This window comes from Octodon degus, unplaced genomic scaffold (genome assembly GCF_000260255.1).
Source record: "Octodon degus isolate 3935 unplaced genomic scaffold, OctDeg1.0 scaffold00048, whole genome shotgun sequence".
NCBI classification, from domain to species: domain Eukaryota; kingdom Metazoa; phylum Chordata; class Mammalia; order Rodentia; family Octodontidae; genus Octodon; species Octodon degus.
The window spans coordinates 9790093-9807798 of record NW_004524624.1 but is presented as its reverse complement, the minus strand read 5'-3'; the positions used below and the strand labels follow the sequence as shown (position 1 = coordinate 9807798).

General features: G+C 40.1%; 2 pseudogenes; both read right to left on the bottom strand.

The window, feature by feature from the left end:
- Nucleotides 1-7217: 7217 nt before the first annotated feature.
- LOC101570400 lies at nucleotides 7218-7483 on the bottom strand (annotated as a pseudogene).
- Nucleotides 7484-11101: 3618 nt separating this feature from the next.
- LOC101569998 lies at nucleotides 11102-12120 on the bottom strand (annotated as a pseudogene).
- Nucleotides 12121-17706: the final 5586 nt, after the last annotated feature.

Genomic DNA, 17706 nt, shown 5'->3' with positions numbered 1-17706 from the left:
ATCCAGATATTTACATATAGAGCAAATCAGTTGATAGCAACAGCTATGTCACCTGAACTGTAGTAGTAAAACAATAGCGTCAAATACAAACTGGATATTGACAAAAATCTAAGAGCCAATAATGTACCATAATTAACCATAGATGAGATCTATGATTATACTATAAACATGAAGAAAAAAATATTCCCCTATAATATCTATTCATTCCAACAACTCTACCTACACTAACGGTAGGATAATGTCCAACCACAGTGAGGTATAGTTAACAAAGTATCTATATAGTCATAAAGCTTTATGGTTATATGAGAAAGGATAGAGGTTTTAGAAAATTGAAGCATGAAAGAAGTAGAATTTAGAGGAGAATATGGGTCAAAAGACAATTACTTTAATGCAAAGGGGAATTGGCAACTGTTTCCTCCCCACAACCTTCTCTGCCAGCAGCTGAATGGTAATTGGTCTAAGAGGAAAATGCCTGTTATCCAATCCATACATTTTCATGATTTTCTTCCATGACTTTTTTGTGAGAGCGTAGAGGTAGACAGTCAGCTTCTGAAAGTCTCAGGTAGTGGTGTAATGATCATGCAACCAAAGAAGGAAGCCACCAAAGTGAATTATACACCACTGAGAAAGGGCCATGGATGAATGTGCCCCTGAAGTTCATGTGTTGGAGATACAACCCCAAGTGCAACAGTGAGAGGTGGGACCTTCAAAGGGTGCTTAGGTCATGGAAGCTCAGCCTCAAGAATGGATTAATGTCATCATGGCAGTGGGTTATAAAATCGAGCCCCTCTTCCTCCCTTCTCACTGTGGTGTTGTTCACCAAGTTATGACACAGCAAAAAGGCACTCATGAGATGTAGCTCTTGACTTTTGATTTCCCAACCTCTGGATCTACAAGCAATAAATCTCTATTTACCATAAATTACTCATTCTGTGGTATTTTGTAACACACACAAAGCAGTTTAAAACAATGAATGATGATAAATAAAATCAGTCTTCTCAAGGATGTACTCTTCCCACTAAATCTTTAAGTGCCCATTCAAGTCCCCCATAACAAGAAAACAAAATTTAAATTGGTTCAAGTCACTAAAAGAAAAAAATCTGGGTGTGCATACCTGTAATCCTAACACTGGGAAGCTAACACAGGAGGATTGCTATAAACTTGAGGCCAGCTGGGGCTACATAATGAGTTCAGGGGCAGCCTGAACTATACACTGAGACCTTGTCTCAAAAAATAAAAAAAGAAAAACTGCCCATAACTAGAATTTGAATTCCCATAAGCTGTTAAATATAGAGAACAATTTAACTGTTCTTTCAATTTAAAGAAAATTCTGTAGCATATAACATTTTCTACACTGTAGAAATTACTTATCTGAGGAAATACTCATCTAGAAAACAGTGACCTTTAAATGGTTTATAATTTTGCCATTAAAGTGTACTTGGCCTAGCCTGCTCTGTGCCCTCTGAGTGTTGGGATGCATGGTTGTCTTGTGTGTGGGGTTGTGGATGAGGACAGGAGCTGGAGATAGGACATTTGGGAGTTACCTCCTCTGTGGTTAGTGCAGGAGGAGTGTGGCATGCACCATGATCCACATTCAGGGCTTTCAAGGAAACTGTGGGTTCTGATCTAAGCTCTGCTATATTTGTATTGTCTGTGTTTGTCTTGATAAAATACTCTGGAAAACTTGGCTTATAGTGCATGCTCTCTAAAAGGAGTCACATCACTATCATCACACAGGGGCAGCACTGGGGACTCAGATCTAGTTAACCACACATAAAATTCAGTTTAAAATACAGTGCTAGAGGTCAACCAAGATGGTGGAGTGGTAAGCAGTAGAGAAAGAGCCTTTCTGAGTGTTGCCATCCAGCTGCTGGAATATAGCAAGGTGAAGAAGACAAGAGGGAGGGAAGTGGGACCACTGGTCCCAGGAAGGATCTGAGGCATGAGCTGAAGCCCACAGAGACAGTAAAAGGAGAAACTTCAATAAAGAGGAAGGAGGTAGATGGCAGTGCCATTTCCTTGAGACAGGAATCACAGTGCAGGAGGAGCAGTTTCAACCTACAGACACATAGTGACTGATGGTGGCCTCAGGGGCTTCCATGGAGAAATGTAGAGGAGGAGGCAAGTAGTGTGGAGGACCACCTGAGCAGCTCTCCTTGAAAGAAGAGTGACTGTCTCCATTTTGACTGAGCCTGACCCTATTTCCTATGTACAGAGCTGGATAGGACTTCTGTTTATCAATTGGCCTTAGGTAAATGTAGGCCACCCACCCAGCTCAGCTCACAATAATCACCTACTTCCCACAATGCTCAGTCACTCCTCCTCAAGCCACTCCCCCACTGAATAAAAACCGGGTGAGGCCCTGGCGTGCTCTTGGTTCTGGAAAGCCATCATCGTGGCTGAACTTAGAGCCCCTTGACTCTCCGATGATTGAAAATATAATTTAGTGTATTTTCGCCGTGGGTAGTATTGTAAGTGGTAGATTGGAATCAACTTGATGGGATTCCAATAACATAACTTTGGGATTATAAATATTGGCTTCTTGGACAGAGACGAGGTCCAGGAAGTGTCTCCTACAAAGTAGCAGATGTAAAGGACCACATTAGCTGGCAGCGAGTGCTGAGGGCTCAGTAATCCTGTGTGAGAGAGTCATTAGCCAGGAGCCATCTTGGAAAGGGGCCAAGTGAACTGAGAACTCAGAGCAGCTTCTGGCTCCATCTAGCAGTTCCCAGCTGGGCTCAAGCCTGAGGAAGGTGTGTTGACAGTTGCAGAACAAATGAATCTGGTCTTGGCCAGAAGGTGCAGGCTCACTGAGATTGTCCACTACCCAGCCAAAAAATTACTGTTGGCTGGCTGGGGTACAGCAGCATAGATCAGGGCTCTATCTCCACACTTTGTCTACCAGTGACAACAGAGACAAACCTGGTAATGGATCTCTCTCTCTCTCTCTCTCTCTCTCTCTCTCTCTCTCTCTCTCTCATTGTTTTTGTTTTTTCTTCCTTCATTGTTTGATCTTGTTTTTATATGAGCATGACTGTAGGTCACAATGAATATCCTTGTTTGGAAATTCCAGCACCTCTGTGTTTCACAGTGGGGTCTGTGGCTACCATGTGCTCTGCTTGTGAAGTTCAGCACAATTTGGGGGAAACATGGGACATGCTAACTCTGCCAGGTGTACAAGTGGAGTAGAGCTTGCCCAGCCTTCACAAGGTTAAGCTATATTAACATGCAGTTATGAGCAGTACTCTTTGATGTTTCTAACATGCGTGACCCCATACTCTGAGGGCATACCCACCAGGCCAGTACTTGATTGTTCAACCCTCTCTCTATTTCTTTATCATCATGACAGTCACTCAGGTGTTTCCCTGGAATGACATCTGTCAATAGTTGTTCACAGTGTTTTGCAAGCAGGCTTGTGTGGTAATGTTGCTCTTTTTTTTCCACACTGAGCTGTATCCTAAGCCTTTTTATTTTTATAAACTTTTTCTTTTTGTTTTTAGATTGTATTTTAAAACTTTAATGACAGTTAACACATACAAACTTAAAGTAATATTAAACTTGATTTATAGAAAAGAAATGCATGTAAGAGATTATGAGTAAACTTTTTCTTTTTTTACACTGGTTATTACTAAGTTGTCCAGGTTAAACTCTTGAGATCATCCTGCTTCAGCCTCCCAAAGTGCAGGGAGGAAAAGAATGGGCCACCACAGCTGGGTTTTTCTATACACCATGTAAAAATATCAATCATATTATATATTAATCAATTGTATTTATTTACTTTTGTGCTACAGATTGAACCCAGAATGTTGTTGTGACATCTTTTATCTTGGTTTTGATCCCAGTTTTATCTTTTCATATCATTTCTACCTATTTGGTTTCAGCAGGCACTTAAACACCTGAGCTAATGAGCAGGCACCCTATGTCTACCTGTTTGGAATAGTGGGGCTGACCTAGCACATCAATCCATAGTGACACTGGATCCAAAGACTCTATACAGCTCTTCTCCTCTGTCAGATAGGATAGTTATTTTTCAACCCATTAATATCCATTGGATTTCTGTGCATTCATATCTCATCTTGCTATCTTAATGTCACTGTATTACCCACGATGCCAAGTTTGCACCGACTGACTTACTCACATTTTATCCAGCCTGTTTTCATGGAACAGACTCAAGGCATCTGGCGGCTCTTTCATATAAACTTTGGAGGTCTTTTTGTAAATGTAATCCTATTATTTAGCAAGTTTATGGCTGCTATCATGGCATCTCTGCTTCAGGGATAGTGCAGCTGCTCAGGTTGTACACTCTTCTATTAATTTTCTGTTAACAGAATTAAAGTTCTAATTTGTTAAAGTCAAAATAGTCATGCTCATAATTCTGTGTACTTGCTTTTTGATTTTTCTTATCCTGTCACCACCTCGGGCTCTCTTCAGTGCGGTGGGCTCCTTCTCCTGTTCCATGGACATTACTGCCCGCAGAGCGTGGCTCCTGGGCTGCGGGGTGGTTCTTGGGTGTGGGCAGTGTGACCCGGCAGCTCCAGGTGGCTGGCTTCGGGTACTTGTCCTGGGGACAGGGACAGTGCAGGGACTTGGCCAGGCCGGTGGCCTGGGGCACCCCACGCCAATGTCTCTCTTTATAGGCTTTGAATTGTTGCATTTGGTTTCAAAATCAGGCATGATAGTGTATGTAAACTGAAATAGATCCATTAGGGTCGCCATCTTGGAGAATGACCCTGGTGTGATCAAGAATACTTGGATGTTATTTTGTTTTTTCCTTCCTCTGGCCCTTTTTTCAGCTGTAGAGAAGTTTGCGTTCCTTTTGTTGTTAGTGCTTTCCCCTTCCAGAATGTCCTTCATGGCAGCCAGAGTGATAACACCACTTCTATACTCAAAACTCCTATGGACTTCTGTTTTTGTTTTGAGATAGGGTCTTAAGTTGACCAGGATGGCCTCAGACTTATAATCTCTTGCCTCAGCCTCCTGAGTAGCTGGAACTATAGATGTGTGCCACTATGTCTTATTAGGTTCTTGCCTTTCAGCTGTCATATAGTGTCTCTCTGTAACAAAATATTGCATTTTATTTATATGCTCCATCTTGATGAGCATTAGACGTTTCAATTTCTTGCTATCACAAATAATGCTGATGAGTGTCCTTGAACTTGTTCCCTTCCTTGTATGTGTAAGTCTGTAGGCGATAGGCTCACTGAGTCATTTAGCATGCAGGATTTTCAGTTTTATTAGATGCCAAGCTGCTTTAATATGGTTTTGTTAACATTCACTCCAAATAGCAGTCAATAAAAGTACAACATTACACTATTTTTCCTACCACCGATATTGCAAATGTTTTCATTTTGATAATCAGTGAAAAAATAGTGTCTCAGTTTTACTTTGAATTTTTTTGTTGATTAGCAAAGTGAGCATCTTTTTTTTAAATTTTGATTTATTTTGAGATTCTGGGGCTTGAACATGTAACATGTTAAGCATACACGCTACCACTGAGGCACCCCAGCCCTTGTTTTCATTAACCATTTGACATTTTTATTTATATGTTATCACCTGTGTTCTTTACTCGTTTTATAAGAATAGATTGTACTTTTAAAAATTGATATGTGTGTGCTGTGAGTTCTTTTTCTTTTTTAAAATTTATTTATTTATTTATTGGCCGGCTCAGCCTGCCCTGAGGGTGGAGCTGGCACAGCATGTGGTGCTCGGTCCCCTGCGCCTGCCTAAGCTTGCCTAAGCAGGCACTTTAGGCCACTGAGCTATCTCACCAGCCCTGTGCTGTGAGTTCTAGGCTTTTACATGGTGTAATTTTCCAGTCTGTGACTAATAATTTTACTTTTTTTTTTGTTGTTACTAAGGATTGAATCTGGGACCTTGAAGTTTTAATTCTCCTGCCTCTCAAATTAGCCAGGATTTCAAACAACTGTACTTGACCCTTTCTTTTGTCTTATTTATGAGGCTAGGGTTTCCAGTCCCTTGGAAGCAATGATAATTTCTTGTCTTGTTTTTTACTTTAATGATATTTGATGACTGTATATAATGTTTTTTCTTTTCTTTCTTTCTTTCTTTTTTTTTTTGCTTAATTTGGATGGACATGCTTTACTAGGTTAAATAAATTCTTTATTTCAACTTTGTTAAAAGTTGTAATATTCTTCTCATGAATGACTGCTAAATATTGTCAGCTACTCTCTCTGCTTCCAATGAAATAGTTGCCTATTCTGTCTTTTTAAATTTGACCAATTACATGATGAAATACAATTTAATATACTGTTAGGTACAATTTACTAACATATGTTTAGGAGCCTAACATTTTCTTAAACTCTCCTTGCCTCTAACTTCAGTGACCTTTCCTAGGACTGGGACTGCTGGACAGCAAGACCTTGTGCCTTCCTTAAGAGCGGAAAGATGTTCAGAGAAAATCTCTAATGCTGACTTAGAGGTTCAGACCTCCACATCAGTTTAGATACTTCTTTCCCACTCAAGAGATCGGTCATTAATTATCTTCCCCTCTCGAGTCCTTCTTATCCTAATTTGTAAGGGAGAAAGTATGGGATAAAAATTCTTCAATGGATGGGTAAATGGACAGAAGCTAGTAAAAAGGAAGACCCTGCACTTCATATGTTTGTAGAAAGGTTGTGGCTTATAATCCCGAGAGTGTGGGCTATGAAGATTCCACGGCGATTCATGAGTGGACTTACATTTTGACACGAGGAAATCACCTAATTTTATTTCTACAACTGATGAATCATTTGTCTCTTCATTTAATTGACTTTTGTTACACTTCAGTGAAGAGTTTGGAGTATGAGTGGAAAGTCAGACTATTTTCCAAGGATACTGAAGAAATTTCTTATTAAATAGTTGGGAAACTCTCTTTCAGTCAATATTATCAACTGCCTTTATTTGATTTAGAAGCAGATGTCCAGTAAGATGTCAAATACATTTTATTTCTGGTAACTGTGGCTTCACAACTTTAAATGCCACATTAATGTGTATATAATTAAAAGATTTCTGATGTTTAGTCCTACAAGTGGATCAACTGTAGAATTTAGGGATTTTTATTTCTGTGGAGTTTTTTTTTTTTTTCTTGTAAAGACTGCTTTATTGGTGACAATTAGTACAAGTCGATAAATATTGATCCCCAACGAAAAGCTCAGTTATTTATCATATTACTGATCCAGAGAGCCAACCGGAACTGAGCCACGTAATCACGTAATTACTGAATTGCCTGAAATCATTCCGGCTTCTTGGGAAACGATGCCATAACCAGCTGGTATATGGCATACACCGTTCCACCCACTGTGAGAATCATAGTGGCTCTACACAAGAGGGCATCAGCTACCCCACCCTTTAGATGCACTGGAATTCCATTGTCCTCCTGAAAAAGCTTCTGTTTCTGTGGAACTTTATTTTCAAAATGCCTGTGTGCAGCAGTGCTGATGGCCCTCTGAGAAAGCTGCCAGAGAGCCAGCAGACTCCGCAGCATCTTGCCGGTTACAGTGCGCCAGCCGGGACGCCCGACCACCTGGAACAGAAGAAGCCGGGGCCGGACATCTGTGGAGTTTTGAATCTTCAAAATTGCGTGTAGGGGCTGGAGAGATGGCTCAGTGGTCTAAAGCACCTATTTAGAACAAGCTTAGCAAAGCACAGGGACCGCGGTTCGATCCCCCAACACCACATGCCGGCCAGCCACACCCCCTGGTGGGCTGAGCTGGCCACACACACACACACACACACACACACAATAAATAAATGTTTAAAAAAAATTAAAAAAAAATTGCGTGTAGGTAGCTGTATTTCTGTGCATTTAGAAATCCCCTTTAGGAAATATCTACAATGAAAATGAGAGGAAATACAAATTTTTTTTCATGAACATTTTGATATATATTTGGTTGAGCTAATTGATTCACTGATTTCTTAATACTGGTTATAATCAATATTTAATTTAAAGGGAGGGACACATTCATTTTATTTATAGACTCTTAAAGTTATCAAAGTGGGGCCAACCAAAACTATATTTTTGTCATGGAAAGGAAAATTCAACTCCTAAGCCATGTTGAACAGAGTTGGAGTATTTACTTTACATTTCATGAAAAGGCAAATGAAATCTTATCATAGAATGCTTGTGTTTTCTTTTCTCTCTGGAACATCAACAGCAGTATATTGCTGGCAGCTATTATATTAAAATAAAGTATATTTTCACTATAAAAAAATTCTTCAATGAAGGTCTAGTACTGACCTTGCTGCTGGAAATGAGCTTTCCCCAATTCAAGAAGTCCTAAGACGAGGGAGGTTAAAAATGGCAAAATAGACACTCGTTACAGTCTTTGGAACCTGGAGCTGAGAAACCTAGACAATGACAACTTGGTGGTGAAAAAAAAAAATAAGACCTCCAGGACCAAGAAGGAACTGACAGGAAAAGTAAAAACTATGGGCAAGCTAGAGAATTGGAGCAGAGCATAGAAAAAGAACAAAGCAGTCAGAAACACTAGCCCTAGCTCTGGGGAGGGGGACCTGTGTCCACTAACAAAAGACTATGTCTCTGTTTGGATGGTTGCCACAAGTGTATGAACAGAGGGACTTCTGGAGTAGAGCAGTGCCTCACAGAGCCACAGGCCATAAAGGTCAGTAGAGAAAGCAGTGAATTGGGGGTGGACAGAGGGACATAGAAACTGGGAAAAGCTAGAGTGACTAGTGCTCCAGAGAGAAACCATTGACTAGCCATACCCAAGGGGAAACAGGACAGGATCCAGCATTCAAGCACCATAAGTGAGTGTGGAAATAAAATAGGCCTTCACAGTGACTCATGATTCCTCCCCGATATCTAGTGTATTCCAATGCTGCAGAGCCTGAAAGAAACCACAGTCAAAAACATAGAGGAATTTTTTTGTACACATTTATTTCTTTTTCTTATTATTCTGCAGGTTTATCTTTTTTCCTTTTTTTTGTGCTTTCCTTTTTTCTTTGTTCACTTGTTTTTCTGTCAGTTTTATTTAACCTCAGCATATGTGTAGATGCACATGTGTACTCACCCCACAACCACAACAGAAACATTAGAACATAAGGCAACAAAACACCTGCCTGAACTCCCAAGTCCTCCAGAGCTGGTCCAGAAAGCACTGATGGGAACAAATCAAAAGCTAAACAGCTGACTCATACAAAATGGCAAAGGAGAAAACAAAAAATAGATCAATAAAGTGCTCAGAGAGCTCAAATATGATATAACTAAACAGACAATGAACTTAGTAAACAAAAATGATTGGTGAGCTCACAGAGAACATTTATAAAGAGCTAACTGAAGGGATGAAAAATGGCAAAATTCAGTCTCTCCAAGTTGTGGAATCCAGTCATTGGAAAATAACAGTCTTTTGAAGAAAAAAAGATGTAGATCACTGGGAACTGGGAAAGAACTGAGATGAAAAATTAAAAACTATAGGGAAGTTGGAAAGGTTGCCCACAAAACAGAGAAAGGAAGGAAACAATGTGGAGTCTTTCCATGGCTCTGGTGGCTCAGGGAGAGTAAGACTGGGTTTCCTTAAAGCAAGGTAAGCAAGCAGGGCTGGGACAACCAGGGAGAGATGGTAGCTTTTGGAAACTGCAAACAGAGCAGGGTTTTACACAGAGAGTACTCTTTCATACAACAGACACCAACTGGAGAGGGATTTAAGAACAAGTACCCACCATATAACCAAGAGTGCTTGATCAGGCGCCATTTTAAGAAGGGGTTGACAATTTAAATCTGGGGTTCAGAATAACTAACAACTTCACTTCAGGGCTCTCAGTGTTACCCTCCCACAGTGACTGGGTAAGAGAGATCCACAGGTATCAACCATTGACAGGGAGCAGGACTGAAAAAAGATCTGCTGAGAAATTTAAAACTCCGGCTGGAAAGAACATAGGGCCATCCTCTATGGTAGGAGGCCAACCCCTCCTTGAGCTCAGGAGCAACCAAGTTTGAAAGTGCTGCCAGCATTAAGTACCCATCCCTTGCTCTGCTCTCCATATCCATCTCAGGTCTGAGGTCCGATGGCTTTTTTCTGTCCACCAGTGTGAGCAAGGACATTTCTTGGTACGGATATTGCCACCACCTATGGTAGACCAAGGGGTCTCTGGAATTGGGGGCTCACCTCATGAACCTACATACTATAGGGCTAGGTGGAGAACACTAAGATTTGCTGGGCCCCCAAACTATGGATTTTAGAAAGAAGATACTCATTCAATAATAAAGACAAAAATATTTTTTTCCTATTTTTGTACTCATATTCTTTCTTTTTTTGTTACTCTTTTTTAGTGTTTTTTTCTTTTTTCCATTTTTATTCTCTATATTCTTTTCTCTCCCCTTTTTATTTTATCTTGTATTTTATTTCATTTATCTTATATTTAGAGCTCAGCTCTAATAAAAAATGCTAAGAAAAATGATCTCAGTTCACTTAAGGTTATATTTACCTTATACTTGGTTACCTTTATATAATCCTATAAGTATCCTTCTATGCCACAATACAATCTTTATCTCACTTTATTCTCTTCCTTCTTACCTGCCATTGTTTAAGTTTTTTGTTGTTTTTTTTTTTTAACAGTAGCCACTGTTCAAGGTTTATTTGGTATTGTAGTTGGTGTGACGCTGGGTTGCACTGTTCACAGGTAGATCTTTTTACATTATATGGCAAAGTACACTACTCATATATATATAATACACAAAATAAAATCCTTTAAGACAGTTATGCACAAGACATGCAGTATTGGATTTGTACACTGGATCCCAGGCTAGAACCAACTGGGGAAAGGTCAGACAAGGCTTGGAGGGTGAAGCTGTGGAACCGAGTAACACACATCTGTTTAAAGAGTAACTGGAGCCTGTGCAGTGGGGTGTCTCAGGTGCTGGGCTACTTGATACTAACCAGGACTACAAGTGCAGCACCATCTGGCATCAGGACAGAGCTGTGGAGTTTTGTGAACCACTTCTACTTTAACTTTCGGAAATTGTTTTCCCCAGGACATCTTAATAGTGCTGCTTCAATCACATGTGAGCTAAACAGGACAATGGGCACAACTCCACCTAAGCCCTCCTGTAGCCTCGACAGTGACATGGCGACACTGGAAGACTCTAAAACCGCAGCTCCTTCTGGATCGAAAACAGGGTATCCGCACTCTTCTTCAAACGTGCCTCTTCCTCAGGAGTCAGAGTCACCTTCACAACATCAGAGATCCCATTCTGTCCCGGGACACAAAGGACACTAGGGAAGACATCATCCTTGATTCCATAGAGCCCCTTAATCATGGTAGAGATTGGGTGCACCCTCCTAAGTTTCTTCATTATACTTTCTGCCAAATCTGCCACCGACAGTCCAATGGCCCAGGATATGTAGCCTTTCAGTTTGATCACTTCATAAGCGCTGTCAACCACCTGTTTGTGAACCTCCTTCCAGTGCTCCTTATCCCATCAGTTCCCAACTCAGGGTGCAGATTCTTCAGGGCAACACTAGCAACATTCACACCACTCCACACAGGGACGCTGGAGTCTCCGTGCTTCCCAAGGATCCAGTCGTGGCAGCTCAGTGGGTGCACGCCCAGCCTTTCCACCATCAGGTATCGGAACCGAGCTGAATCCAGGTTGCAACCACTGCCGATAACACGGTTCTTAGGAAAGCCACTTATCTCCCAAGCCACATAGGTCGAGATGTCCACTGGGTTGGACACAACGAGCAACTTGCAGTTGGGACTGTACTTCACAACATTAGGAATGATGAACTTGAAGATGTTGACATTACACTGCACCAAATTAAGACGGCTCTCTCCTTCCTGCTGCCGGGCTCCAGCGGTGATGATAACCAGCTTGGAGTTGGCGGTTACATTATAGTCTTTGCCAGAGACAGTTTTTGGTGTCCTGAGGAAAAGGCTGCTGTGCTGGAGATCCATCATCTCTCCTTTCAATTTGTCTTCCATGACATCAACAAGAGCAAGTTCATCTGCCAAGTCCTTCATCAAGATACTGATGGCACAGGCCATGCCCACAGCACCAACCCCGACAACCGTGATCTTATTCTGGGGCACCTGTTCCTCCTTACGGAGATTCACAGTCAGCTGATCCTTGAGACTGGCCATCTTGGACTTAGAACCACGAGGAACCGGGAATGCACGTGGGGTGGGCATCGGGGTGCACGCTTCTCAGATCCGGACTCAGCGGCAGCAGCTCCGACACCCATTGTTTAAGTTTTTGAAATTTTCTTTTTGCATTCTTCCATTCCCAACACCTTATATCTTTAATAATATAATCATTAAAGTTTAATCTTTAGATAGTTAACTTTATGTTATTACTGTTAAATCATTTTATATCAGTAAAGGTATAGTTATCCCATTTATTAGGTATTTTCTGTTTGTCTATACTGCATTTGGTTTGTGTTAGTATTTATACCATAATTATAGTTTTTTTCCCCTAAGGTTAAGGGTGGTACATGATTGGTTCTTATAGTATATCAATATTCATGTTGTCTGGATATACAGACAAATAGATGATATTATTGCTATGGATTTACTTGGTATTGGAAGCATCAAATAGTTGTCACTATTAATAGGATTTTTCTGTATACTAATATCTGGGTTACCTTTACTTTTTATTTTTTCACATTGCCTTTGTGACATTAACAATACTGTGATCTCCCAAACAAAATACCATTATTATACCTCATAGATCTACAGAAAACATTCCTAAAATTAATCTGAAACCAGAAGAGAACTTGAATAGCAAAAGCAATCCTGGGCAACAAAGGCACAGCAGGAGACATCACAATCCCTGACTTGAAACTATGGAACAAAGCTATTGTGATAAAATCAACATGGTACTGAAAAAAAAAAAAAACCCAAAACAGACCTGACGATCAGTGGAACAGATTAAAGATGCAGACACAACTACAAAGACACTCAGTGACCTTGTCTGTATCACAGAGGCCAAACATGTTCACTGGAAAAAAAAGATAGCATCTTTAATAAATGGTGCCAGAAAAACTGGCTCTTCATGTGCTGAAGACTAAAACTAGACCCAAGTTTATCACCATGCACTAAACTAAAGTCAAAATAAGGGGCGGTGAGATAGCTCAGTGGACTAAAGCACCTGCTTAGGCAAGTGCAGGAACCACAGTTTAATCCTTGGCACCACATGCCATGCCAGCCCTCCCCCAGAGAAGGCTGAGCCAGCCAGAGTCTGGCATAGTGGTACATGCCTGTAACCCCAGCGCTGGGGAGGTTGAAAGTAGGAGGATCACCATGTGTCCGAGCTGCGTAGTGGGACCCTGCAATAACCAAATACATTAAATAAATAAATAAAGTCAAAATGAATAAAAGATCTAAATATTAAAACAGAAACACTAAATGTACTGGAGGAGAAAGTAGGTAAGCATCTTGAAGGCATAGGGGTAGGCAGAGTTCATGAACAAAAATCAACCTGCGTGGGAAATACTTCAAAGAATCAACAATTTGGATCTTATTTCATTGAAAATTTTTTGCATATCAAAGGAAATCACCAACAGAGTAAAAAGAAAACTCACAAATTGGGAAAAAATTTTAGCCAACTGTCCTCAGACAAAACACTTCTATGTAGAACATACAAAGAATTAAAACAAATCAGGCTCCCAAAATTCACAAACCCAATCCAGAAATGGACATCTGAGATGGTAAAGAAATACAAATGGTGGGCTGGCCAGATAGCTCAGAGGGCTAAAGTGCCTGCTTAGGCAGAGTGCAACCGCTGGGTTCTATCCCCGGTGAGCTGTGCCAGCCTCACCCCCAGGGCATGCTGAGATGGTGATTGAGACTGGGCATGGTGGTACATGCCTGTAATCTTAGCATGTGGGAGGCTGAGAACTGGAGAATCACCATGAGTACGATCTGAGTAGTGAAACCCTGTAGACCCTATACTAAGTCCATAAAAAGAAAAAAAAATACAAATGGCAGATGAATATATGAAAAGATGTTCAACATCATTGGTCATTCAAGAAATGCAAATTAAAGCAACACTGAGAGTCCATCTTACCCCAGAAAGAATGTCTATCATTAAGAAATCAACCAACAACAAATGCTGATAAGGCTGTGGGGGCAAAGGAACCCATTTCTAATGTTGGTGGAACTGTAGGATGGTAAAACTACTGTGGAAATCAGTGTGCAGAGTCCTCAAAAATTAGGATTGGAGATCCCATTGGACTCATCCATTCCCCTTCTGGGTATTTTCCCAGAACTGAAAACATCATACCACAGTGTTATATGTGTGCCCATGTTTATAGCAACACAATTTGTCACAGCTAAATGTTGGAAACAATCCAAATGCCCATAAACAGAGCAATGGACAAAAAAGATATGATATTTTTATATAATGAAGTATTACTCAGCTATAAAGAAAGATAAACTTGAGGCTTTTGTAGGTAAATGGATGTAACTAAAGACTATACTCATAAGTGAAATCAATCAGACCCACATGTACAAACATTGTATTATCTCACTAGTGCAAGAAAGTGAGAGACTAAATAAAATCTGAAAGGTATAATAGTTATTGTGAAAGGAAAAGAAACTGCTATGGAAAATAAATATATATATGTATACACTATATATATACTACTATATATATTACTATATATACTACTGATTTCATTTCTCTTGGTTTATTGAAAGGAAAAGTTAATGCTTAATTATTATTATTATTTTTTTTTGCAGAACTGGGGATTGAACTCAGGCCCTTGCGCTTGCCAGAGAAGCACTTATTCTACTGAGCCATCTCCCCGGTCCCTTAATTTTTTATTTGACTAATTTTACCTGATTATATCTGATAATATGAACTATTTTGAAATTAACAATATGCAATATAACAACCATTGTTGATTTCCTACCATATTGTTTTGAAATTCTGCATCATTTTTAATTTTTTAATTTTCTATTTTCTTTAAAATAAAATCAACACTATCCTAAAAAATACTGTGATCCATTTCTGGAGAAGTGGGTGCTAGGTTAATTACACTGCAGCCCCCCTTCCCATATTAACAGAGGTGGTCAGGAGATTAGATTTTTTTTTAATGTATAGTGAGACCCTTTGTTACAGGGTCTCACTATGCAGCTTAGAGTCATGGTGATCTTCCTGCTTTCAGCCTCCCCAGTGCTGGGGTTACAGGTGTGCACCACTACACTGAATTCTTCTTCTTCTTCTTTTTTTTTTCCATAATTTTATTGAGAAACAAATAGCAATGAGACAGTTTCAAATCAAATTGGTAGGACAGTTTCAATAATTAACACATTACATACTGTCTTTCTAGTGGTTATTTGTTATATGAGATGCAGACATGATATCCTATTTACAAACACTATTAGAACAAATCACTCTATTCATTGAAATAAGAGAAGGTAGCTATGTATCTATCCTAACCATTTTGAATACACAGATACAAAATGGTCATTCATCTGTATCCCCTTTTTTTGTTTAGTTCTGTCATTTAAATATTACAGGTGTATGAACTCAGCAAAATAGTATTGGGTCTTCCTCTTGACTGGCAATGTCAGAAGTTGGTGACCTGAGTCCCCTACAGCTCAACATAACACCATGGCTTTACTTCTTTTTTTTTTTTTTTTTTTTTTTTGGAACCAGGGATTGAACTCAGGCCCTTGCACCTGCCAGGCAAGCACTTATTCTATTGAGCCATCTCCCCGGCCCCCGGCTTTACTTCTTATACTTCATTTTTGTACTTTTCTGCCGGATGGCCAAGACCAAGATAAAGCAAGACCTATGTAACAAAAATTGTAGCTTTTGTATCTGATAAGATCAGTCAAATCCCCTCAGGATTTATCCTGAGACCCTGTACCTTAGATTGTAGATCCTTTGTCAGTGTCAGCCATGTGGATGAGTCACAGCATTGCTTGGCCAATTTGCTCTCTGTGAAAGCCTGAGAAAATGTTTCCTCTCCATGTGACTCTCCTTAGTCACACTCTACATCATTGATCACTTTCCTCTTTGGGCCCATAATCTCCTTGCAGAAAATTTGGGACACAATTGAGTTATATGATGTTACAGTACAAGTTCTCATATGTCCTGAGTCTTAATTGACCTTGGAAAGCTAGGGCCAAAATATTGGCTTTCCTTGTGGCCCTCCTTTTTCTGTAATTTTTGGTCTGCAAACTTAGGTTATTAGCCTTCCAGAAGAGAAGCTTACTGTTATTACCATACAACCTAGGCTGTTGAGCTTAACCTCATTATCTGTCTGAATATCAAACATTTTAGGCATAACATGAAACAGGTATTTTTCATCAAGAATTGATATGTTAAACTTTAAGTCCCTACAGAATATGATGAAAAAAATTAAAAAATTAAAATATATTTATAAAGTAGGAGTAAAGAATTATATATGTTTACACATAAGTCTAGAAATCTAACCATATACAGCATTGTTGCAGGACATTCCTGCACACTCCTTTTCCTGTCTCCTGCCTGCATTCACCACCCCCTTCCTTTTTATACAGTCATCTACCCGAGAGACAGCATGGCAGCAATATGCCGGACTCTTGCTGGCTCAGCCTGCCCTAGGGGCAGGGCTGGCACAACATGAGGAACCTGGGATTGAACTGTGGTCCCTCAGCTTGTCTAAACTTGCCTAAGTAGGTGCTTTAGTCCACTGAGCTATCTTGCCAGTCCCCCTTTTCCTTATTTATTTATTTAATTAATTTTTGGGCAGATCTTGATAGAAGCAAAGAATTATAGTCATGCCCTGAGTGCATCACTGAAAACTGAACTAAAAAGATACTCACTTTAGCAACAAAATCCACTATAAGCATCTGCATACCTAAGCACAAAACAAAATAAGTACAAGTGGGGCAGACAAAGCAACAAAATGCCTCCCAGAACTTCTAACTTACTTAAAGCTAATTCTTTGGAGCATTGAGAGGAAGGAATGCAAAAGCCACACACCCAAGTAGTCTGAAATGGTAACTGAGGAGATTAAAAGCACATCGATGAGTTACTTAGCAGGCTTACAAATAATAAAACTAATCAGATAATGGATGTAATAAAACAACCAAGGAGCTTAGAGAAGACTAATAAAAGGTGAGCTGAGCTCAACAAGAAATGACACAAAACATGGGTTATCAGTTTAGCAAAGGAGAGGTGTCCCCGAAAAGGCTCCAAACAGATACCCAGAAGAGTAAAAATTATTTTGAAAATATGGACAACAGAAATGACGAATGCAGTGGCTTCATCCGCCTCCGCCTTTCTCCGACTGGTGGGACTCAGTTCGTGCTCTCGTCGCCTCGGGTCCGCCATCTTTTAGAGACCAAACGCCATGCCTTCAATTAAGTTGCAGAGTTCTGATGGAGAGATATTTGAAGTTGATGTTGAAATCGCTAAACAGTCTGTGACAATCAAGACCATGTTGGAAGATTGGGAATGGATGATGAAGGAGATGATGACCCAGTTCCTCTATCAAATGTTAATGCAGCAATATTAAAAAAGATCATTCAGTGGTGTGCCCACCACAAGGATGAACCTCCTCCTGCTGAAGATGACGAGAACAAAGAAAAGTGAACAGATGACATCCCTGTTTGGGACCAAGAATTCCTGAAAGTTGACCAAAGAACCCTTTTTGAACTTATTCTGGCAGCAAACTACCTAGACATCAAAGGCTTGCTCAATATTACATGCAAGACTGTTGCCAATATGATCAAGGGGAAAACTTCTGAGGAGAT